The 24,828-nt window shown below is 38.7% G+C and overlaps 1 protein-coding gene across 19 annotated transcripts in view; it reads right to left on the bottom strand.

Annotated features, from left to right (window-relative positions):
- Positions 1-24,828, bottom strand: part of TNS3 (tensin 3) — a 215,213-nt gene that overhangs the window by 154,243 nt on the left and 36,142 nt on the right. For all 19 annotated transcript variants that reach the window (XM_030236610.2, XM_018918255.3, XM_050970797.1 and 16 more), the window contains one exon: positions 14,186-14,297. The gene's annotated coding sequence lies outside the window, so the exon portion shown is untranslated. The remainder of the gene's footprint in view (positions 1-14,185; positions 14,298-24,828) is intronic.

Here is a 24,828-nt window from a genome sequence, read left to right as displayed (position 1 = left end):
AGCAGCCAGATGAGCAATGATGTAACTGTGATGCAAAGCACAATAGCTAGAATCTGACACAGGCTGTTTTTAATTTGATTTTCCATATGCACTTCCTCCTTTGTTCTGAAATTTGCTTTAATTCCAAGCAGTGTCTATCCTTTGGGTTACCATGAGCTAAAGAGGGATTAATCCTGTATTTTATATTCAGGAAAAAAATTATTTATTCAATCTCCAATATCAGTAAGCTGCAGAATACCACAGAGGTTTAACTCCAAGATTAACCGGGGCATAACCTCAGGCCACAGAAGTTGAAAGCCATGTTTGTCTCTTTGTGCTTCCTGATCCAACAGGAAAGATGCAAGTACCAAGGTGTGAGGTCAGCAAATTCTCATACTCATTTCATATTCAAGTGCAACAACTCATGAATGAAAAGCCCTCATGCTCCAATCACTGCTCAGGGGGAAAAAAAGTAAGGCTTACTGACACATCTTCTATTCTATCTTGTACATGCGTCCTGGTGGAAGGTAAATTTGGGAGAGAAGCTCCAAAAGGGGGCCCCCCCAGAAAGCAAACCCACACAGCCCCTCCCACCAACCTGTTCGGGAAAAATTTCCTCAGAGAGAAGTGGAAAAAAACCTGTTTATTTAACAGGCAAAGCACTCCCCAGCACACAAAATGAACAATACCAGATGACAAAACTCATTCACCGCTCTGATGAGACGACAAATTCAGAAAGTCTCTCCTGTGGGTGCTCGCTCTGTTATCAATCCCTCCGGCACTGGGAAAGGCTGTGGCCCAGAGCAGACCCCGGCAGGCTACAAAGTGCAAGCTCTCGGTGCTCCCCAGGTCCCAATCCAGAGCAGGTTCAAACAGTTCCAAGAAAAGGGAAAGAAAACCAGTCCAGGGAAAAACTTCTCTGCCTCAGCTAGCTAAACTAACTAAAAAGCAAAGGAGGGCCCTGTTCTGCCCCATCCATTGCCAGACAACACAGTTCAGCAGAATCTGGAGGATAAGTGCAGGCTGATAACAAACTCTGTGCTTCTCCTCCCTGCCTTTGCTCTCAGAGCCAGTCTTGAAGGCACAGAATATAATATCCAGCACAAACAGAGCACCTGACTGGGGATACAAGCATCATAATGTCACCCTAGGACAACATGATATGTTCATTTATTTTCCCCACATATAAGTTAGGAGCAACTTCTTTGTTCATAGTGCCTTACAGGATCAAGATTCTTTATCCTCAAAATGTATTAACATTCACACAAATACACTATTAGCATTGATAATGATATATAGCACTTAAAAACTCTATCAACCTTAAAGCAAATGGAAGACTTCTCTTAAACCATGAGGAAAAACTTACTTTTCCTGCATGACAGCATAGGGGATGAATGGCTAAATTCATTAAGTGATTTCACATACCAAAACCGTCTATTTAGTAGTATTCATTTTTTACATCAGTATGGTTTACTGGCAATGAAGACAGGCAAGGAGACTGAGAGGTGGTCAGAAGCTGTCTTTGTGGACTACATATGCTTATATACCATTCCAGGAAGGCTAGTAATTTTTTACTACAATGATTGGGTTAATCATCACATAAACTAACTTACACATTTTTCAACATATCTTGCTTGTAAAAGTCTTGATGCAATCTTCTTTCTTGATTTTTGTCTTCTTGCTCTGTTTGTTCTTGCCAAGGCATCCTGATTATCAAACCTCTTATGCTAATCAGGTCCAAAGTACAATGATTAGCTTTACCTTTGCAAAAGGCTAACAAATGCTCTAAAAATACACATATTATCTGTTTGTTCTATAAGCTACTTTGAGATTTCCTCCAAAAACAAAGATAGCCACAAAAAAAGTAAATTAAAAAATGGTGATCTGTCAGAAAGGCCTGATATTACAGACAAGGTAGATGCTTAGACCTAGATTTCTGTGAGGCAAGAAGAAATATAAAACAGATTTAATTCCATGACAACTTCCACGATTTTGCTACTGGTTCATGTACAACCAAATCACAAACACCACCAAAACACAAAGCCTCTATTAAAGTTGTCGATAACTAAATGCAACTTTTTTTTTTTTTTTTTAAGTTTCCATGTACAAGGAAATCAGCATTTTCTGCACTTGTGTGCACAAACAGCTCTTACAGTTTTTTCTGGAAACAAATCACTCAAATCAGATGTGAACTTAACCTTGACAGCAACTTCAAGACAGAGTCTTTCAGAAGCTTCAAGAACAACTGTCCCAAGCTGGCTAGTAGAAAATGGAGACTAAGCCATATTTAGTCAATTTACTGCACTTCAAAACAGTTCCTAAACAATAGGGAGAAAAAGGGAGTAGGGGTATCAAAATGAAGATGTGTTAACTCCTGCAAGTTACCAATATTGCTGCCAGAGTAAAGAGAGACGAATAAGCATAGTGAACCATATTTTTAAGACTTAAGCTCCAAAGGTTTTGTAAAATGAAAGTTCTGCTTCTTACATTCTTGTAAGAAGCAAAAACCACTAGCAATGTTTTTACAAAGTAAGAAACTACTGCTGTAAATGAACTGCAGAATGATTTATGCTTTACCAGGACACCCTTTTCTCTGTCCAGTAAAGGCTCTGCACCTTGACACATTTAAGCATTTAATGGACATGTTATGGCAACATGTTTCATATATTCCATCACACTGCACACATAGTGAATATGGCTGGCTTATAAAGACAATCATGCACTTAACCACAGCTTTTATCAAGTGATTCTCTGTGATAGGTTTTTGTGTGTTTGTTTTTAAACCCCACCATGTATGGCAAGGGTAGAAAGAAGATAATTCAGGAAAACTCTTGGGGTAGTAACTTGCATATAAATAGAGAATCAAAGAGATGTAACCCAGTTTAGTGTCTTTCTAATCCCTAAGAAAAATTACTTGTTGCAAAAACATACACCAGACAGGCCTGGATATTCATTTTTAACTTCCTGGTTACAAAATAACTGGGATACCAAATCAAAGGCCCAGATGTTTGAAAGATGCTTTCCTTCCCTCAGCATCTCCAATTCAGCAAAACAGACACATGCTATTAAAGATAGATTTTGACAGTAATAGCAGAGTCCTTGAAAATTCAAAACAGAATGTAATCTAAACCAAGCATATAAAAAGACTTATGTAGTCAAGACTTGAATTTTAGAGTTCCCAACTCCAGACTTCTCTCTTAATACCAGGACAGATAGGTGTCAGAGGGTAATAGAAGTGGTAGAGCCCAACTATTTTAATATGTAGGCTAGTGATACTGCTACTGACCAACAGCTCACACCTGCAGGAAATGTCCTGCACAAAATATCAGAACTGTCATTGGCTCTGAAGAAAATACATTTTCTTTTTGTTAAAATAACTTGATATGGTTTCTGAAAATGCAAATTACGGCCACCACAACAAAATCTCATTGGGGCAGGGAAGGAGAAGAGGCTACTTTTGACCAAAATCTCCCAAATAGCTACTGGCTACAGCAAAACCAGTCTAGTTGAAATGGTGTTGTGGATGAAATGTTGCTACAAGTGCAGTTTGCTGGCTATTTTATTTCAACAAGTGTTTAATACTGTTGTGATCAGATTATGAAAAAAAAACCTCACCCCACTACACTTTTCTGCTGACCTGTTCCTACCAACTTTGCAATAATTCAAGAAAAAAAAAATCAAAAGGAAAGCAGCATAAAAATCAGACACACAGAAATTAAGTACAGCATTAAAAATAAGCTGGCATGAAATTTTGTGTGAGGCAGTTTTGTGCATTTCTTCCCTCAGCCCACTTTGTGTAGAGGGTGGGATAGGTGTAGCCTAGCTGAACATATTAGTCATTAGATGAAAAAGTAAACACTTCTATTTTTAAGAAGTTACCAAAGCCACATGCCAAAGACGTCACTACTCTTAATAGCCACATTACAGCAACAACATCTGCTAGTGCATTTCCTGTGCTTCAAATATTATCCTCCATTTACTTTTTGTTCTTTTCCTCATATTCTGCCAACCACTGTTTCCTCATCTGAATATTGCTCCCACTGCCACACAACAGTGACATTGCTTTTGAAGATTAAGGCTGTAGTGGTATTGGTTCGCTGATCTGAGTTTCCCAGCCAATGCAACAATATATCTAGTGGGTTTAGTGCTGGTTAAACAGCAGTGTACCCACTAGAAATTATTTTCTTGCTGTGAAATGTGGATTAGGAGAAGACCGGTTCAAAACTATAAAGGGTATAAAGAAAACTTTATTAACAGAATTAAAGAAAAGTTATAAGAAAATCAGAATAAACCTTCAGAACACTTCTCCCCCCACACCCTCTTTTCTTTCCCACCAAACATAAAGAGACAAAACTTGGAATTTGCAGTCAGTTTACCACCTCTAAAATAATCTTTCTTCAGTCTGCTTAGGAGAGGAGTCGCTCTTGCCACGCTATGGAGACTTCTCCACAACAGTTCCCTCAGCAGCCTTGGCTTCCATGTCACCGCCAATCAGCTGCCTGGGTAAAGAAAATCTGTTCCCAGAGTAAAAGTCCCTCCCATGTCTTGCTGCTTTAATGGGCCATATCAACTTACAGAGCACTATTTTAAGGATGAGCTGTTTTATCATAAAAACAAAAGTTCTCTTCTTTTATCCCTGGGAACAAGGTTTTTCTTCTTCTATCCCTGAGGCAAAGTTTCTCACCTCTCTCATTACTCTCTGTTCAAGCTTCTCATTGAATTATAGCTATTCAGCGTCCACACACTCCAGCATGAGTGCCCTTTCTTCGTGGGCTGCAAGTGAATGCTGCATCTCCCCACGTACTTCACGAATTACAGGGAAAAAACAAAGTCTGATATACCAAAAAATGTATCTTCACCATAGCCTCATTAAAGAATTTCAGTCCAAGACTAAGGTATTTCCTCAATCTCCTCCCATCTAGAATCTGATTTGCTTTACTGACCTCAGTGTCTCATGCTGTTTTCCCTACATGTCTTCACCTTTTCCTCTTCCTGATTTGGGTGAGTATTGGTGTTCATAGGTTCATTTGTTCTCAAGCTTCATCAATTGAAACAGTTTTTACAGAGTTTTAAAGCACTCAAAGGTTGATCTTATCCAGCCTCTGCATCAGGGAAATTGATGTGTCTTTCGCTGCTATTGATGTGGTCTCTGCCGACACGGTGAGAGCCTTGGCAGCTGCCAGCTTTACTTAGTGCTCTTCCTTCACTCAGAGCGCCAATACCAAGAAAAGCTGCTGCTGGTTTTGTCCTTCTGTCCACAGTATGGCTCGCTCAAAGCAGCTAAACACACAAAGTCCATTATGAGCCATGCCAAGGCAGCTATGGTTGCGAGCCTTTGTCCCAGTCATGCCGATTTCAACTGCACAGACTCGGCCATGTGGCCCCTCCCAGTCCAGGCTGGTGGCGGCCACACAGCCATTCCAGATCTGGCCACTCCTGGCCTCAGGGCTGTACCCAGTGGCAGCCGTGGGGCCACTCCCAGCGCTGGTCCCCACTGCATGGTTGCTCCTGGCACCAGTAAAGCTTCCGGCCAGCATGGCGCAGCAGCGCCAGTAGAAAATCGGACTAGGGGGCTTTGCTGGGAAGGGGCCCCAGCCAGCCACCAGGACAGAGCCCAACAGGTTCCTCAGTGAGGGCCTCAGCATCCCATGCACCACCCCTCAGAGGGCAGAAATCTCAGCTGTGCTGCAGGCAAAGCCAACCTGGCCACGCAGCGCCAGCCCATCCCGGCCGTGCAGGTCACACGAGGGCAGCCCAGCCCAGCCTGGCCCAGCCCTGCCCATCCTGGCCACACAGGGCCAGGTCAGCTAGCTACCTCCTCAAAATCCAGAAGCTAAGAAAGCTTTCCCTGGCTTTATTATTTTTTAAATGTGCTTTTCCACAGAGGCATATTCAACTCTTTTAGTGGTTTAACCAGACATGTATCTTCAAAACTAGCCAGATGACTGGTTCTTCAAAACTAGCCAGCTCATTGGCTCCACCACATTCCCCACAGGGAACCACCTCCCCCAACTGAAAACGTCTGGTTTTCCTTAAACCATGACAAGGCTAACAGACAGTTATGGGAAATTTGGGTAGAACTTCAGCATTTTGTTGGGGGGCGGGGGGGGGGGAGGCAATATAGTGTTGTGAATGAGCCTTCCCACAGATTAAATATTCCACCTGCTGTTGCCAACAACAGCAGTGGAAAATCTTTATAAAGAGAAAAATATTTTGGCACTACAGCTGCAATAGCATGTCCTTTCTATTCCTTTACTCCCACCTTCTTCCTGTGCTGTAGAAAAATCTTGATCACAAAAGGTTTACAAAGCCAGAACAGTAGCAACAATGAAAATATTTTAACATTTAAAAAAAATACTCATACTGTTAATTTCCCCAAACTTTTTAAGGTATGCTTGCCAATCAATTAGGATATGGATAACCTTACTCCAGTTTAGAAACAAAGGCAATTTTTATACCTCCTTCCTCCAGCTAAAAAGATAACCCCATGTTGCAACATTTCATCCACAAAACATTTTCAACCACACTGTGGATTACTGTAGACAGCAACCCACATGAAACCCAAAAAATGGCTGGACTGTCTCCAGGTTATTCTTCTATCTTCAGTTGTAGACAGTGTAAGATCTCAAGAGCATGCATGTCTGTGATGGATCTTGAAAACATATCCTGCATAAATTATGTCAAGAACAAGGCTCAAAGAAAAATAAGAAGAGATCAGCTTAAAAAGGGTTATCTCCAAAGTAAGTAAGAAGGCAGATGCTGCTAGATTATGTGGGTAAAACCCTATGGGCCTCGAAGTTCTGATTTATAGTTGTTCTTAAAGCTCATACAAAAAATATAAGTGACAAAGACCACCACCAGATGAAAATATAATATAGGCTATGAAAAGGAAACCATCAACATGATCTGAATATTTTCAATATGATATGCTGCCTTGGTTTGAAAATACAGGTATCCTCTAAGGAAGGCAGTTTCTCTTGAAATGGAAAATGCTAACACCCTCCCTTCAAATTATTAGAATTTTGAAATTAGGGGCTCTCAGGTAAAGATATGGGAGGAGGAAAAATAGTTCTTTATCAGGAAAAAATAAAAATAAAAATGCAGTAATACAAAACAACACTAAGTGTCAGAATACTGTTGGTCAGGGTGTGGGTAGCAACTTGATTAAATGTTTGCTGCAGTCCTCCTGCAGTGACAGATGTGGTTCCATTGAAGCAGTGATCCTGTTAGAAGGGTGTAGTATTCCTCTGAAGGTCCAGTGGTGGTGCACGTAGGCTTGGTCTTCCTCTGGGAATCCAGTGGAAAAGGCTGACTGTGGTGTTCCAAATCTCAGATTATATTCAGGTAGGAATGTTTGGCTCCTTTCCCTGGGCAGAGCATCTCACAATGGGATGATGTAATTTTATCAGTCACACAGTGATACTCAGTGGCCCATTAGCAGAAGATACTCTCCAGAGGGAGGACTGGTTGTGGAAGAGCGAAAAAAACTGCACCACCTGGTTTTAAGTGGTGGCCCAATTAGCAGAAGATAATTGCCCCACCTCTAACAGATGTCAATAGAACACACACCTCTAAACACATCTTGCATTTCCAACCTAAGACATATGCTTATACAATCAATATGTTATGCTTGTAGCCTGCCTTGGGGTCTTGAAGCTTTCTTCATGTACCAAAACAAACTCTTCAGTATTACAACAATTTTCTTCAACCCACCTTTTCTTGAAATAAATTTTATCTTCCTAAACATTATTTCTGTCTCCCACTGTAGTTGTTCCCCTGGTCTTGCCCCTTGTTCTGAAGCTAATTAGAAGGGTGAAGTTGTTTTTGAAACCCATCAATATTTACTTTGAGGTTCCTCTCCTCACATAGCATATGAAGTTTGTCACATTCACACTAAAGATACTAGCATTTCATTTCAGATTTTCTCAATAGAGCAGATAATTCTAATTTCCAATTACCCTTAGGAATTTTATGTTCCCTTCAAGCGGGCTAAGCTTATAAAATTGCAGGAATATCATATGAAATAGCCAATAGTCATTGACTTTGCTGGCAAAAACTGTGGGTTGAGGGATCACATTTACTTTTTATTTAATTATTTAGTGGCCATAATAAAGAGAAGTTGCCGCTTTTTAGAAACCTTAGGAGCACTAAGGTTAAAAGTAATGTTTAAATGTTAACTTTAAATTAAATAATCACAGATCAAATTCTGTTGTCATTAAGTTGCTACTTCTGAGGTAAATAAATAGGAAACTCAGGTTCTACAGATAATTTTCTGAAACATCATGTAACAGCTGTGAACATTAAACATTCCACAGAGGTCTTTGCCTTGTGCATTTTTTATTTTTAAGTTAGTAGGAACTCACCTTGGAGATTTCTGCCAAAATTCCTCCCCTCTCTCCGAGTTCTTACTAAGGTACCAATATTCCATCAAAGGATGTCAATTTTACTGTCTCTCTCAGCTGCAGTGTGGGTGTGTTCAGACAGAATGCTTATGTACCAGTTGTGTAATGCCTGCTGATTACAGTGGCTTCTTTTGTATCTCTATATGCTCCAGTAAGTCTTTAATCATCATTCCCTTTCATGTCTGTGCTGTTGTTATGCACATAACTTCCATGGCGTGCACAGTTTCTGTGTCTCACTAGCTAAGCTCTGCACTGAAATATTAATGCATATCTTGAAGAATTGTGTTAGAGTACATTTTGCTAATCCAGTGGAACTTGCTATTTACTGTGTGCACCTTTTATCTAGAGAAGAGGGGCTGACAATCCCAAGCTTCCAGCGCAACAGATGGGCTGCCATGCACATTTCTTTTTTCACTCTCCTCCTTTCTAGGACAGTACACTCTGTGTCACTCATATCCAGGTCAACATCCACTCATTTCTGAGGGGTCACTAAAAAGACTTCTCTGCTTCAATTAATGCAGTCTCACTGGGACATCCTCACAAACAAGACTGACAGTCAAATGAAGTTTTACAGCAAGAGCCTGGGTCCCCACCTAAGTCAGCCTTGCCTGGGCAATTTGTAATCTCTCCTCAGAGCTCACCAGAGTTGTAAGTTATTTATCTGCTCTAGGGACAACAACAGACCATGCCATTTGGTCCTATAAGCTGCATATCTTGCTTTAAATTTGGAGGTAATTAGCAGTTAATTACTTTGGAAAATAGTATGGTTTTCTGGTTTGTTTTTTCCTGTTTCTTGGCGAGTCTAAACCACAAACAAGAGATTCAAAGCCATCTTAAAACAGACCTGCAGAAGACAATCTGATCTGCTGGATCAGTCCTCAAGAAAACATGTTAAGTGTACAAACACCACACAGAGAGCAAATAGTGATATGATAAAAATCCCCTTCAATTTGATGACAGTCTTTTCATTCTCTCAAAGACTTCCCATCTTATAACATCATGAGTAGATGGGTATGCCTGTTGCCATAATTAACAATCTTATGGTTAATCATAATATTTGGGTTAAACAATGCCCATTGCCATAATTAACTAGAAGGTGGTTTAGTTATGTTGAAGTTACATTGTACGCATATATATATATATATATATATATATATATATATATATATATATATGTAAATATTAGATAGATAGATAGATAGATAGATACATCTCATAATAGACCCATGTAAGCACCTTGCAGGATCTTAATTCACAAGGATCACTCAATGGAAATCAGACTGACACAAATACTCGTAGCTCACTGCACTCTTTGCCATTTAGACCCAACTGTAAAGCCACTAGCCCAAGCAGGATACAAATTCTAATAATCAAGTTTGTCAAGTCAAATTCAATTTCAAGCTTTCTAGTTTGTCTGTCAGGACTGTAACAAGAGACATGCTTCGCACATTATGAAGATGCTCCTAAGTTATTACTGGTCTTACTGTTTACTGAAAAACAGAGTATATAAAACCACCTGCAACATAGTAATACGAAATTAAATACGCATACATTTACACACAGTATGCCCAAACATCTGTCACGTCTAGATGAGTCTTAATATAAAAATGTATTTTGACTTGCCATGAATTTGACAAGCAATGAATTTGATTAAATACAGAGGGCTTTTTCAATTGAGTAACTCCAACTAACCTGAAAGCGAAATATTAAGTGGATCATTAGACAATCACAAGCAGAGTTACAAACAAGTAGGTGAATTTCAAAGAAAAATATCAAGCCTCTTAAAGAAGAAAAATTGCTCCAATTGTCTTGATCTACAGTCTGTAAGCACGTGAAAACACTTGATTAAACACAGATATTGCAATTTGATGAGAACATAGTTTCTATCCTTAACCTGCTCAATGAAATAGTCCAGGACTTATTTACTATATGCCGATTAACGAATGAAACACATGTTAACACAATTTACAATTTACATTTAAAGATGTATAATATCTTACAAATAAGACAAGAAGATTAACTGTATCCTTTATTACACTCAGCTTGCACATAATATCATGGTAAGCATGTCTCTGCTCACAATAGTTAACAGCACATAACAATATACATGTTTTAAAGTAAGAAAGTATCAAAGGAAGAAAGCAAAACTCAAATGTAGTTAAAGTATCAAGGAAAAAGGTTTCAAGGAAAAACAAAAAACAAACTAAGAGGAACTAAAATTCTACAAGAACTTCTATTTGGATCACTCCAACGTATGTATTTCCAAAACAAACGCATTCATAGCTACATTAGATTAACAAAAAGACACTCAATTCATTCAAAAAACCACTAATTGCTTTAAGTTCAAAGTTTATGCAATGCTTTGTATTGCATGTAAAGCCTCACTAGCAGCTAAACCTAAACTAGGTAACTTAACTATCAACTGGAGATGAGAGGAATTTCATCAAAAGACATCTACACAGTGCTTCAACTTTTTGCATATATTTCACCCATCACATCAATGTTCTAAAACATGTGAAGTTATACTTTTTTATTTAAAATTACTCAAATCTCCCATATCTGGTCTTCAGTTTTTTTAATTGCCAGGAAGTCTAGACATTCAGGCGATTCAGAGCTCTCTGTTCTACCCTAAAAATTATTCTATCACAACACAACAAAGAAAAATAGTAATTTTTAAAAGGAAAGGAAAATAAAAGAAATGTTTAGCATCTATTTTATATATATAAAATATAAAGTAAAAATAATAAAATAGAAATCCACTTGTAAAGACAGAAATTACATCCTTATGACAGCTTGTTTACTGTTGGAACCCTGTTCCACAGGGAATATTTCTCTGCCTGTGTAGGGGGATAAACTATGGGTAAATGAAGGGGGTATACAAGGTAATCTTATCCCCCAATGAGTTGCAGCTGGACCAATTACTAAAGATTAGAAGCAGGCCTGATCTTAACAGGCCACACCTGTAGCCAATAACAACAAGTGGTATAAAAGAGTGGATTAGTGGGATCTGGAGTTAGATGACTGCTGCAAGGACCAGGAACAGTCAGTGCTTAGAGGAGCTGCCTGAGAGAAACGTCGAGGAGGTAACAAGCTCTGGTGATATGAAATCCTTGCAGTATAATGATGTTAGAACTCATGCTAACTAAGACAACATGCTGGTCCTGAGAATCCTGATCCCCAGGAGAATACTGCTTTTAACCTTCATCCATGGAGAAAGCTTCCAAGACTTTAGGATTAATTGAAATCTATGAGTGTGTGAAATAGATAGTAGTATAGTTTATCACAGAGTGAAAAACTTAGAGTTTTGGGTTTTTGGTATGGAGGTAGATAGAAGACAAGATAGAAGATTTTGGGTATTGTGTGATCGCTTTCTTGTTCTTCATCTGCTCCATTTTCTGCAGTGTTGGTAGAACAGAGTGATTGGTTAGAAAGAGCCTCAATGTGGATGTTGCGTGAGCAGACAAATAATTAGTTATTGGTAGAAAGGTAGAAATAAAATACTTTTTTAAGAGTTAATTGGACAAAATAGCTTTAAAAGACCTTGAAGCTGTGTGCCTTGTGACTTTTAGGGCCTTCTGTTTGTACGCTAAGTCTGAGATGTAGACAGTGTGCTGAACTTTTGATAAGAAAAAAACAAACAGCAACCTGAAGACCAAAAAAACCAAAAGTCTGACTCATCTGTCAATACTGGCACAGAACTTTTTAGGGGTCTCCCCACCAGGGGGATCCCTGGGGAGGTTTCTACATTTACAAATAAGGTAAAATAGTGAACATTCAACATTTAGGGTAAGCAGCTTAAAAATCAAAAGGCTCCTGTAACTCTAGTGGCCTTTTGCTAACCATGTAAACGTGCAAGATTACGTATTATTTACTTAGCCGTGAATTAAATTATACTGTACTTCAGGGAAAATCAAACCAGAACATTCAAGTTTGAGGTAGTGCTGAAGAGACACGGGGAGCTGTGCAGTACTGAACTTACTGCAAGATATGTCAAAATCAATCCACAGCTTTTTGTCCTTACTTCATAATGAGAATCTGTATCAAAGACAAACATGCTTACCATGCAGAAGAAGAGCCAGGAGCTTCCCCTCCTCCAACTCTCCTTTCTGCCACTACTTTTGTAAAAAAACTGTAACTGAGAATGCTTTACTGGGACAGAATGAAGTACAAAAGGTTAAAGGGACACCATTCAAAGGCACCTTTCATTCAATAGTTCATTGTTCACAGTAAGTTTTTACACACCACATTTACAAGACAGGGCTAAAACCCACACTCCCAAAATTACTACCACATACTACTAAAAACCTACACAACACTCACAGCTTTTTTTATCCAAAACTGACTTTGATATAGACACAGATGTATCATAGACATGAATGTATTTGAATGGGGAGTGTGTTGGAAGGAAGGGGCATTTAAAAGACACATCAATGTGGCCCTTTAGGACATGTTTTAGTGTTATACTTGGATGTGATGGGTTAGCACTTGGACACAATGATGTCAGAGGTCATTACCAGTCTAAATAATTCTATGAATCAAAGTTCTGATTCTCTCCTGATACAGCACTTTTTACATTGAAACTGATCCAGAAGGTGTTTTGGCAGTTCCTTCACTAAACAGTTTTCCTTCCAAAAAAAATCTGCTATATTAAAAACAGCTAAATCCTAAGAACTTTGGAACCAACCTCCAGAAGGACAGACAGAAGAAATTTTTAAAGAAATTCATACATAATTACCATTCCTATCATGACAGCTATAATGCTGGATATATAGCTGTTCTATGGTGCAGTCTGTACCATAGCTCCAAAAATGGCCCCATTCCTTCCACATCCTCTCACACTTCCCTCTCAAACCCTCAGAAGGATCCTAAGGTGTCTGAAGAATATGGAAGAGTGGAGATGGGAGAAGGAGATTCAATAGAACCTGAAGTTGGTGTAAACACCTCTAAGTGAAAACAGCAACTACTTTTTAGATGAACAGACAATAACATTCTCATTCTAGGAAGTAAACCATGCATATAGCAAGTAGAGAAACTGTTTGATTAACGTAGAATAACAGGAGTCAAACATTAACCAGGCGGAACCAGGGGATCAAAAGCCCTGTCCCTGGATAACCTGCAGAAAAGACCTATTAAGCTTTCCCAATATTTAATTTTATCACAGGTGTTCCCATGGAGAAGATGAAAGGATGGGCAATTCTACTCAGGAAGGGAGAAGAGTGAGGGAAAACAGCAGTAAGGTGCAGGCAGGAATGCCGCAGGCAGAAAGTCTCTAGTCTGTGTTATCCAGGAGATCTTTATTCTTTCAGTGAGTGATTAGACTGAAGGACTAAGGATTAGACAGAGCATAATGCAAATAAAAAAAATAAAGGAAATAGACAACTGCTCTTGTGATTTTTTTCTTTTTTTTTTCTTTTTTTTTTTGCAAACTAACATAGATAAATCCTTCTTGCTTCAGAGAGCAAGGGTCACACACTTCCTCATTTGTAGACTGAATTTCAGAGCCAAGTGTCATCCACTGTGCAAACATCACTCATATGCCCCCTCACAGATCCTTGGCAGGCACTGCCTTACTCTGCCTGAACAGCATAGTAGTAAAAGCACATGATTATACAAGTCCAATTACCTACTACAGAACCCTATTCCCTGACAGTAGCAGGAAACCTTACTGTACAAAGGAAGGAAATAAACCAAAGGTAACTTAGTCCAAGGGGAATTACCAGAAACATGTATTCCTAAAAACTTTAATATAAAACTAATTTTCTAAACAAAGCAAGAAAGTAAAAACCACATCATGTATTACTCACCTCTGCATGAAATTTCTTGGCTATCAATGACTTGTTTGCAGAATCCACAGATACTGGATTTCTTAAAAGACTTATTTTTGAAGGTGTGAGACCTTGAAGCTGTTTCTTGAGGCTGGAAGCAAGGAGAATAACATCAGATCTTCACTCAGCTTTTGAGTCATAATTTTAAGGGAAATATAAATAATTTTAAAATAAAAATAACAGTGGTGTTATATATAGTAGTGTATATATGTAAAATAATTTAACAGTATACTTTTGTATATAATACAATTTAACAGTAAGTTATATTTAGCAGTATAACAGTAGTAGCATGAAAGTGGTCTCACTCATTCTCTCATCCTTGCTCTTCCACTCTCAAGTGTGGGAGACAACAGAATGTGAGGAATCTCTTCCATATCAGGACATGGCCACTGCAATTAATTTTTATCATAACTTCACAATTCCCTCTATACCTTATCTTTTAAGTGGAAATAAAGAATAAGGTCTATGATATGACCCAACAGTCTTTTGACGTAAGGTCTTATCTACATAAAAACTAGCACTGGTTCAGTTTAAACTGATTAAAAATATCATAAGTACTGCCCTATCACAGCAGCCAATTTAACCAAAGCCTTAAAATCTCTTTGTTTCTTTTCTGCATAAGAAACATACACTAGTTTAAAGTAGCATTACTTCCACAATAGCTGAAATATCATATTGTAATATAATGTGATTATTAAATCTGACGGGGGACAGAATTCAAAAAGTCAATACCATTTGCAACATGTATTTTATGGCTTCCATAACTTAGGAAATATTTAGGTAGAAAAACAGAGAAGGCTACCAAAAGCCTTTGACAGCTGTTATCTTTTCTAGAAGGTACAGAACAACATTCATGTTCATTGGCAGACTTTTTGGAAATATCAGCCACCTATTCAGAAATAAATATACGTTTCACCAGACCATAAAAACCTCCAAGCACTCTTCACATTTCTTCATTTGCATTTCACATTTGCACCTTACTGTCTTTAAAATACTGCAAACAGCCTGCATTCAACACTAACACCTGTGCTGAGCTTTAGCATCACAAGTGTCTAGAAGCAGAAAGCTGTCCCATGGCTGGACCACTGTAGCACCAGACTTCCACCCATATGTTGGTTGAGAGAGTTTCCCAGCATGGTGCAATGCCTAAGGTAACTTGGTAAAGAGGTATCACAAGATTTCTTTGTGGCTTTAAGCAACTTACCATGGCTCTAGGTGAAAGGTTTATTGATTCCAAAAATAACTGAAACACAACTACATGACAGGCACAAGAACAGTAATAAAAATCAATTACACTTTTCACATACGGCCTCCACACGGGCATATCCAAAACTCCACAGAAGCCCCGAGGAGCTGAGACTGCAACAATTGACTACACTGAGCAGTCTGGGGGCTCAGAGGCTATCCCCACTGGGGATTCACAGTCAGCTTGATCTTAAGAATAGCTTCAAGAAATATTGTTGGTCATACTCACAGTGTAAAGCCAAGATAATTCACTTACATCCATAAATAATAAATTAGAGACTACAGGAATAAACTTTTATGAAAATCTTTCCCATGATAAGGTATATTAATCAGCAGAAATTAGCAAGAGAAATAATCTACTAGTCTACTTCCTTGGAAGTCTAAATGAGAGGATGAAACATTTGAGAAATAAAACTGGATTGCATACAGTGCTTAATAATGTACTGGGTTTGCATGGCCAGGTTTTTGTGGGCAGGGTGACTACAGCAGTGGCTTCTATGAGAAATGGATAGAAATTTCCTCCATTTCCACCACAATCAATGCCAGCCAGTTCCAAGACGGCCACTGCTGGTCAAGGCCAGGCCAATCAGAAATAGTAGTAATGCCTCTATGATAACATTTTTAAGAAGAAAAAAGTTATTGTGCAGATATAATTTTGGCCAGAGAAGAGCAGGGTGAAAATATGTAAGAGGAACCACTCTGCAAACACCAAGGTCAGTAGAGACAGAGGGGGTGGAGGTGCTCCAAGCATGGGTGCTGAGATTCCTCTGCAGTCTGTGGTAAAGACCATGGAGAAGCAGCTGTCCCTCTGCAGCCCATGGAGGATCACAGGGATGCAGAAATCCACCTGCAGCCCATGGAGGAGACCCACACTGGAGCAGGTAGATGCGTGAGAGGAGGCTGTGAACCTATGAGAGACCTGTGCAGAACAGACTTCTGGCAGGGACCTGCAGACCCTTGAAGAGGAGGGAGCAGGTTTCCTAGTAAGACTTGTGACCCCATGGAGGACCCATACTGGGGCAGGCTGTTCTCAAAGGACCCATGGAACAGTGACCCACATTGCAGCAGTTTATGCAGAACTGCAGCCTATGGGATGGATTCACACTGGTGGAGTTTGTGGAGCACTGCCTTCCATGGGACAGACCTCATGCTGGAGGCAGGGGAAAGACTCCTCTCCCTGAACAGCAATAGAAATAACTTGTCATCAATTGATGTTCATCCCCATTCCCCATCTCCCTGCACCCGTGGCGGGGGATGAGGTAGAGCTGGAAAAAACACAGGGGTGGGAAAAGGTATTTTTAATGTCTAACTTGACTTTTCATTAGCCTGCTCTCATTTTGTTAACAACAAATTCAATTAATCTCCCTAATGTGTGCCTAGTTTGCCCATGATGGCATTTGGTGAGTCACCTGGCTCTGTCCTTATCTCAACTCATGAACCCTTCCCTGTCCAGTTACAGAGAAAAGTGATAGAGAAGCTTTGGTGGGTGCCTGTCATCCAGTCAGGATCAACCCACTATAGTCTTTTTGGTGCCAAAACCCAGGAAGGGCGCCTGCTGTGGTTTAAGCCCAGATGGAAATTACCAGCTGCTCAGTCAGCTCCCCTCTTTCTTCCCCCTCCACCCCACATGGAATGGGGAGAAGAATTCGTGTGAAACTTGTATGTTGAGATAAGAACAATTTATTAATAATTACTATTGTATTGTACCTAATTTTCAATAGTAAATAATTATGAGAATAAAAAGGAAACAGTAAGCAATGCACAATGCAATTGCTCACTACCCGCTGACTGATGCCAGACCACCCCTCCTGAATGCAGCCTGGCCACTCTTTCAGTAATTCATCCCAGTTTATATATATAGGGCATGATGTTGTATAGTGTGGCACATCCCTTTGGGCAGTTCAGGTCACCTGTCCCATCTATACTCCCTCCCAGATTGTTCTGCTCACCTCCTCACCAGCAGAGCGTGAGACAAGGGGGAGAAAAAAGTTCTTGACTTAATATAAACACAACTTGGCAAAACACAAAACATCAGTTTGTTATCAACACCATTTCATACCAAATCCAACACACAGCACTCTAACAGCTACTGAGAAGAAATTAACTCTACCCTAGCTAAAACCAGGGTAATTAGACACTTTGATCACTCCTTGTAGAAATCAAAGGCACAAATTCCCCTGTATGACATTTGCAGCATGTTACTTCAGGTTAAATTGGATGATGTTGTCAGAAGTATGATTAATATCAAAAATAAACAATAAAGAAAAAGAATAGCTGAACTCCAGAATTACATAGGAACATAGCTGATAGCAAACAGATCAAAGTTTTTAGTTTTGAAAAATCTCTGTCCTGGTTGGGTTTTTTGCCTTTGAAACTACAGGAGATGCTTTTAAGGAGACAGGGGTCTAGGAAGAAGAAAAAATGTCATTACATGCAGGTTACTTCTCCAATCCAAGACAAGGAGGTTCTGTACTGGGTTTGGGCATTGTTCCCAAAGAGCTGGGAGTCCCTCATTTCCATAGCCTCTTCTACATATATATTAAAAAAAAAAAAAAAAAAAAGGAAAAGATAAAAGCAGTCTCCACTGGTTGCTGCAGTTTCTCTTTGTAAACTTCTAAACAACAAAACACAATTCTTCTTTTTAGATTTATCCTCCCTTCTTCCCTGCAAAGTTCTTCTTTTGGGACATGGCTGTGACGCTCTCTGAAAATAAGTTTAGCAGAACTTGCACTTTTGAAGAAATTAATGGATAAACTTGACCGTAAATTTATTCTGTTGCTAGGCCTGCTTCTCCTTATTTCCCACCTAACAAACAGTTCTTCACAAACCCTGGCACCTGCACTCTTACAAAGACAATTATCATAACTCACAGTTTATATACTGAAGTTTAGTTTAAGTAGGTCTTGACATTAGCTGATCAACTAGTCGACCTGTCCATTTAATTTATAACACAAACATCAAATGCAATTTTTCTCTGTGGTATTTAGGAAATATTCTGCACTGCAGTCTTGGCATCTGTATTTAAAAATGTGCATGTTTTGTTCCCTGTGGTTCATTTTAGGCCACTGTGGGCTCTCCAAGCTATTCAGTTAAACAGTTCATTTAGGAAATTCAGTACCAACAACTTACAGTCTCTTTATACAAGAACTCATCATAACCTACTGTGAAATCTACAGAAGCCTAGACAAAGGTTTTTTTGTTGTCACCTGGTACAGCTTTAGTGGAGAACCACAAAAAAAGACACCAAGGAAAAAGAAAGAAAAATATATAAAAAGAAGGGGGGAAGGGGAAGGGAACGGAAGATAAGGCAAAGCAAATACATCAAACAGCAAGCAATGTTAATTTTATGAGGCTCAAGATTGGAATCCAAAGTGCGCATAATTGTTAGGAGCAAAAACTGGAAGAAAACAGTGCAGAACCATAGGCTCCAGACTCAGGTTTTGCTGAAAGAAAAGGCTGCAATTACATGTGGTCTCAACTGATAGCATTATAAAATTACTCTGGAAATATTTTGCCATGCTGTGCTCTCTTTGGCATGCAGAAATCTAATGAAGCTGGAACTCTGTCGCAGACTTATATCAACATAACTCTGCAGACTGTGTAAAAACTTACAGATGCATCCTCAGCTGTCCTCATCAGCTGATGAATTTCAAATACTACTCAGGCCAGAGCACTTTCATTAGGTAGCTACAGGCTAAACATCATCAGATGCAAAATTCACAGCAACTCTGTCAAAGGCAGTTTACACAAAAAACTCTCCAGACTGACATTAAGCCAATATAGATTAAAACAGTCAAGATCCACAACTTTGTTTTTGGCAATACCAGTACAGCAATTCCTTCTTGACAGAGACTTAGCACTGGTTCATTACACCTATGGAATAGGTATTCCTAATATTATTCCCAAATATTGTATAACAACATAACAGTTAATGTTTCAATGAATAATAGACCTAAGCAACATTAGTTTATTTCAACTTCATGTTTCCAACATGAAAACTGCAACTGTAATAACACTTCATTCTTTAAAGAGGCAGTCAGAGGGTTTAGATATTTTATTAAATAATCAAGGAAATATTATTAAACATTTTCAAATAATCTTCACAAAAACTATGTAACTATAGTTATATTCACACACATACATGCCCCATTAAAAACAAATGAAAAAAAGGCACTTAGCTGAACAGAATTGGTTCCCTACAAAGTCATACAGGCAGTGATTAATTTATACTTATGAGAAAATTTTCAAAAATCTAATAAAAAATATTAGACTTTTGAAATGAAATCATTTATTTCAGGTGTTTCTCTGTGTTGATGAGATAGAGAAATAATGTGCAAACAGGTTTTGGCTATCTCCAAAACTTGTAAAAATCCATGTCACATTCCAGGTAAAAGAAAATTATAAATATACATTCAAAACCCTATTAACTTTCCCTATGGCAGATTCTAGTTCTGCTGAATTTTACATGACCTCAGCATAACTGCAGAATCATAATAAAAAAATATATGTTTTGTTCACTTCCCACCTGTGGTCGTACAAATTACTTTTCCTTATCCTATAACTTACCAACCTATACTGCAATTTCCTAGGACTCTCCCTGTGCATTCTTCTACTCTCCAAGGTAGCTTTAAATCCACTGGATTATATAATGGTTACAATTATTATTTTAAATACCTGGAGGGAGGGGCCAGAAATGTCTTAGCAGAATAGGTATTTCAACACCTTTTATAGGCTAAAGAAATGTCCATAGATGTGTCCAAAAGAAAGGTTCAGACAAGAGGTGACTGAAAGAAGTCTTCATGAAAAGACTCAGCCCTAGTTCAAAAAAGAAAACCTTTTCAAAACTTTTGTTAGTGATACGGTTTATTTATATGGCTTATGATATTAATCATAAGCCATATAAATAAACCGTATCACTAACAAAAAACCACACACCAAACAGAGGAATGTCATCTCTCAGCCCTTTCTGTTAAGTTTGCTCACTGTTACTTCTTCACTTCCTCTCTTCCTTCTTACTTGAAATGCACCACAGAAGTTGCATGATTTCTGTCCAGTTACGTAAAGATCTCAGAGAAAAAAATCCAAGAATAAAATCTCTTCAGGTTACTCACACTTTCCCATAACCAGCAATCCTCAAGCAAATACTGATGAGATAGAGCTTCCCAGAATACAACAGTTGGTATTATACTGATGAAACAAAATAGCTTTGAGTTTCTCTATTCTCCACGCAGTCAAAGAGGATATTTTAACTTTCGTCCTCCTGAACCAGTATTCCACATTTGCTGCAGATTTCATTTCCAGAAAAATATTCAAGAATGCCTACTGTGCATACAGACCAAGTAATATATTGTCCATCTCCCCTCTAAACCTGGCTTTTAGAATAGGACTCACCACAACTTCTTGGTGAATAAAAAAAGTGATTATGTCAAAAGTCTTATACAAGGATAATATGAATATACAATTAAGAACTTCCCAGAAATAGCAAAGAGCATAGCATATGAGATTCCCTGAAGCTCTCATATGAGAATCTCTTGGAAAACATATTATTGCTTCAAAAGTAGCACTGTATTTTAACCAAATGACATCAACTAAACCTATCATTCACATTTAAGTACATCCACAAGTACTAACAGTGAATATATAAATATTGTAGAACCTATGCTACGTGACAAGAAGGATGGTGGTGAAAGAATTAGAACACCAAAGTATTTTTATACTGACTGAAATAAGGCATTTCTGGCTGTATATATTTGTATGTATGTATAAAAATATGGTTTTATTTTTACACACACATCCTAAAATGTACACAAATGGCTAGTTATAGTAGTAACACTATTACTAAATAACTTAAGAGGAATTTCAAAGACAATGGAGTCTTTGTTATAGATACCCCATTTTCTCCTCATCCATTCAAGGTGTTTCACAGAAAGATAAAGAAGTAGACCAAGCTAAAGAAGAGAGCTATGACTTAGGATCACACAACCTGAACCAGCAATACGCCTCCAAGTGGAGTCTGCTCCTGATTTGTGATTCAAGTGGCAGCACATGGAGAAGTTAGTGAGGAAAAAAATGTTTCACCAAACCACTTGTGTAAAGTTCATGTCAAAAAGAAAAAAATCATGCCATTTGATAGCACAAAATTGCCTTACTATACAAGCATAAAGGGCCAAAAAAGCAACAGAAAATGACAGAAAGTACTGTTATCCCAGCTTGCTGAAAATATTTTGTGTTATAATTTCAAGCAGCAGAGGCCTTTGTAGTTTCTCACACTAAAGACATCCCGGTCTTCATTACTTTAATAAGAAATTTTGCCAAGTACCAGGGTTTCAAACCTATACACTTTTCAAAAAACAAACAAATAAATAAACCCAACCAAAAAAAGCCCCTGAAAAGCAGGGTCCAAATGACCTTACAAGCCATACAGATTTAAAGAAAAAGGTCGGAGGTGAAAAGCACCAGCACTCAATGTTTATTCAGTATATCAACAGCCAACTGCAAAAAACATGGCTCAAAACAAACTTTGCCTTACTGGATTAGCACAACATCCACCTCCTTCACACAAGTACTTCGTTGTTGTTTCAGAGAGACACTATTCAAGCAGAACAAGCCAGCCCCCCGTCCCTTCTGTGTCCCACTCCCTTCATGCTTCTGCATGTACATGCATGCTAGAAGGTCTATCACAGACGTATCCTCCCCGTTTATGCTAATGGGCACATTTCCCACTAGTTCTGTTAAATTCTTGCTTTGAACATGCTTGTACTGTCTGCCCCACAATATTCTGCAGCAGAATGCTCCAAAAAGTCAACTCTCCTTTGTTTAAAGTATCTTTATTTGTTCACTTTAAAGTAAACCCCCACTGTGTCTGACACAAGTTTCTGCATTGTGAGACTGCATAACTTGCCCCATGTTTTTGGAAAACCAAAGTGAAGAGTCCCCATCTTTTCAGTCCCTTCCCAAAAATCAATTGTTCCATCCCCTTGACCATTTTCATAACCCTACCACATGCTTTTATACAGGCTGGTATCTGACACATACTTCAAAGTTTAAAGTTAACAATACAAAAGGATAAATTTGCTCCACAGCCTATTCGTACAGCCTAGTACTCGAGATCTAGATTTCCAGACACAGCTGCTTCCAATTGCTGCTGTCAGAATTAAAAAAAAACACCTTAGTAGTTGAAAGGAAAATTGTATTGGCCGTCACACACAAAGCTTTTCACCTTAGCTCTGTGACTTACAGCTCTGAACTAACAAGTTAAAAGCCAGACAGACACAAGGCAGTGCAAGATGCAACAGAGAAGCAGCAGAACAAACCTAGTCTCACATTGGGTTCTGGAACATGGGTCCAGAGCCTTAGCTACCCTATCAAGTGACCTGTCCAGAGAGAGCCATGACTAAAGGTAAGAGCAACTTCACTGCTCTCTAATAAGAGAGTGGATCTATGTCTCATGTACTATTCTTTCATGCATATTTATCCTTTGTAGACAGTTCACCTCAGAGGAGGACCATTACCTAGACCCTCTAGGTCCTTCATCAACTGCAGGTGCTCTTCTCAAAATTTTCAGTTCTTGAGACAAAACACTATCAGCTTTCTTTGAAAAACTATTTCTACAGGATGCAAACGTAACATAAGAGAATAAAACGTTTGAAAAAGACTGGTAATTAGATACATTTCTTTTCCCTTTTTAAATTTTGAAGTTGACTACCTCCAACTTTAAACCACAAATACAAACTTCATCGTGTTTGCAGTTTTGCAAAGAGTTCTTCCCGTTATGATCTGGCTGAGATTTCAGCCCAGAAAATAGTATGTACAGATCTGCACAGAAGTGGGTAACTGAAGAAAAACTGGGTATGCTGAAGAAAAACAGCACCCAGGATTGTCTGAATGCATGCCCATTAGCAGTCTAACTTCCTTCAGGAGAATGGAGGCAGAGCGACATGCCTGCTGGAGAGACACAACCTTCTTGCCTTTCTCCAGCCAAATCTTCACTGCTCTCTTTTATCCTAATATCCCTAGGAATCAGTAACCTGTATAGAGCAGTGGTTCATCCCCACTCCTCCCAACACGAACAAACAGAGGAGCCTGAGGTTCACTCCTCGCATAAAATAGCAGCAGATCTCACATCTTTTCATTTTATCACTTTTCTGCATTTTTGTTTCAACACCTCCATTTCTCCACTGCTCATGCATCTGTACAAGCAGAATAGCAATTAGGAGACAGATGGACAGTCCATTAAGACAATCGTTACTCCAGACACTGAAAAACTTGTCTATTTTATCCCCATCTCATTGGCAAGCCAACATTGGTTCTGCATGGGAAAATACCACAGAAAGGAAACGTCTGAAAGCAGCAAAGGACTATCCTTCACTTTTCATGAAATTTCAGTGTTTGTCAATGGCTATTTTTCTTCTTTGTTAAATGAACTGACTTTGTCTATAACACTGCTTTTATTACATAATGACTGGAACTCCCACATAGACAGAACTAGACAGCTGAAGACTAGAATTCATGTATTTAAATAACGGGGGGGAAAGGCCATATCTGAACATACTTGGTTTATTCTGTTTACAGAAAAACAAAATGAAGACCATAAGAAAACTTGCACTTCAAATACATCAGGCATCTACCCTCAAAATGTTGCCAGCTAACCAGGTTTTTTTAAAATCATCTTACACAAACAATCTCCAATCAAATCTTTTCCAATCCAATCAAATTATTTTTCCAATCACACCTGCAGATGAATTCTTTCAGGTACACAAACACATTGAGTTTATATGCGTGTTTTCTCTCTCTATCTTGATAGTCCCTAATGAGACCGTTTCCAGAAGGAACAAAGGACTGCAGCAATGTGCGACATAACCCTCTTGTGACATAATGCAGACACAAGGCCAAATACCAAAGAGCTACCAAGAGTTCTCTTGTAGAGATTCCCAATGTGATAAGAACCAGATTATTAAAAACAACAAAAACAAACAAAATAATAATTTAAAACAAAAATCACAAAAAACCCAACCAGGAAATCTCCCAAGGAAACAACTAGGAACAATCTAACAAGGAATAACCAGGAAATTTATCAAGTTCTGCAGAGAAAGGAGAGAAAGCAAAAGAAGAGGTCAGACCTGCACTAGAGAAAGGACAGACAGAAGCAGCTATGTGTCAGAACATTGTTCAGAAGAAAAACAGCTGAGAGAAATTAAGATGTATGTCACTAAATCAGTCACTAAGAAGTAGAAGAAATATTACTGATACTAATGCAGCGAATATTTTTACCCATTTAATTTAGGCTCAAAGCTCAAGTTTTCTCTCCTACCCTAACAATCCTGCTTGAGGCAAGTGTGCTACTAAAACATATTCAATTTAGCACTTCAGGCAGGTAA

Source organism: Serinus canaria, chromosome 2, assembly GCF_022539315.1.
Source record: "Serinus canaria isolate serCan28SL12 chromosome 2, serCan2020, whole genome shotgun sequence".
In the NCBI taxonomy this organism is placed as follows: Eukaryota; Metazoa; Chordata; class Aves; order Passeriformes; family Fringillidae; genus Serinus; species Serinus canaria.
Note: the sequence above shows the minus strand (reverse complement) of the source record. Positions and strands in the feature narration are given on the sequence as shown.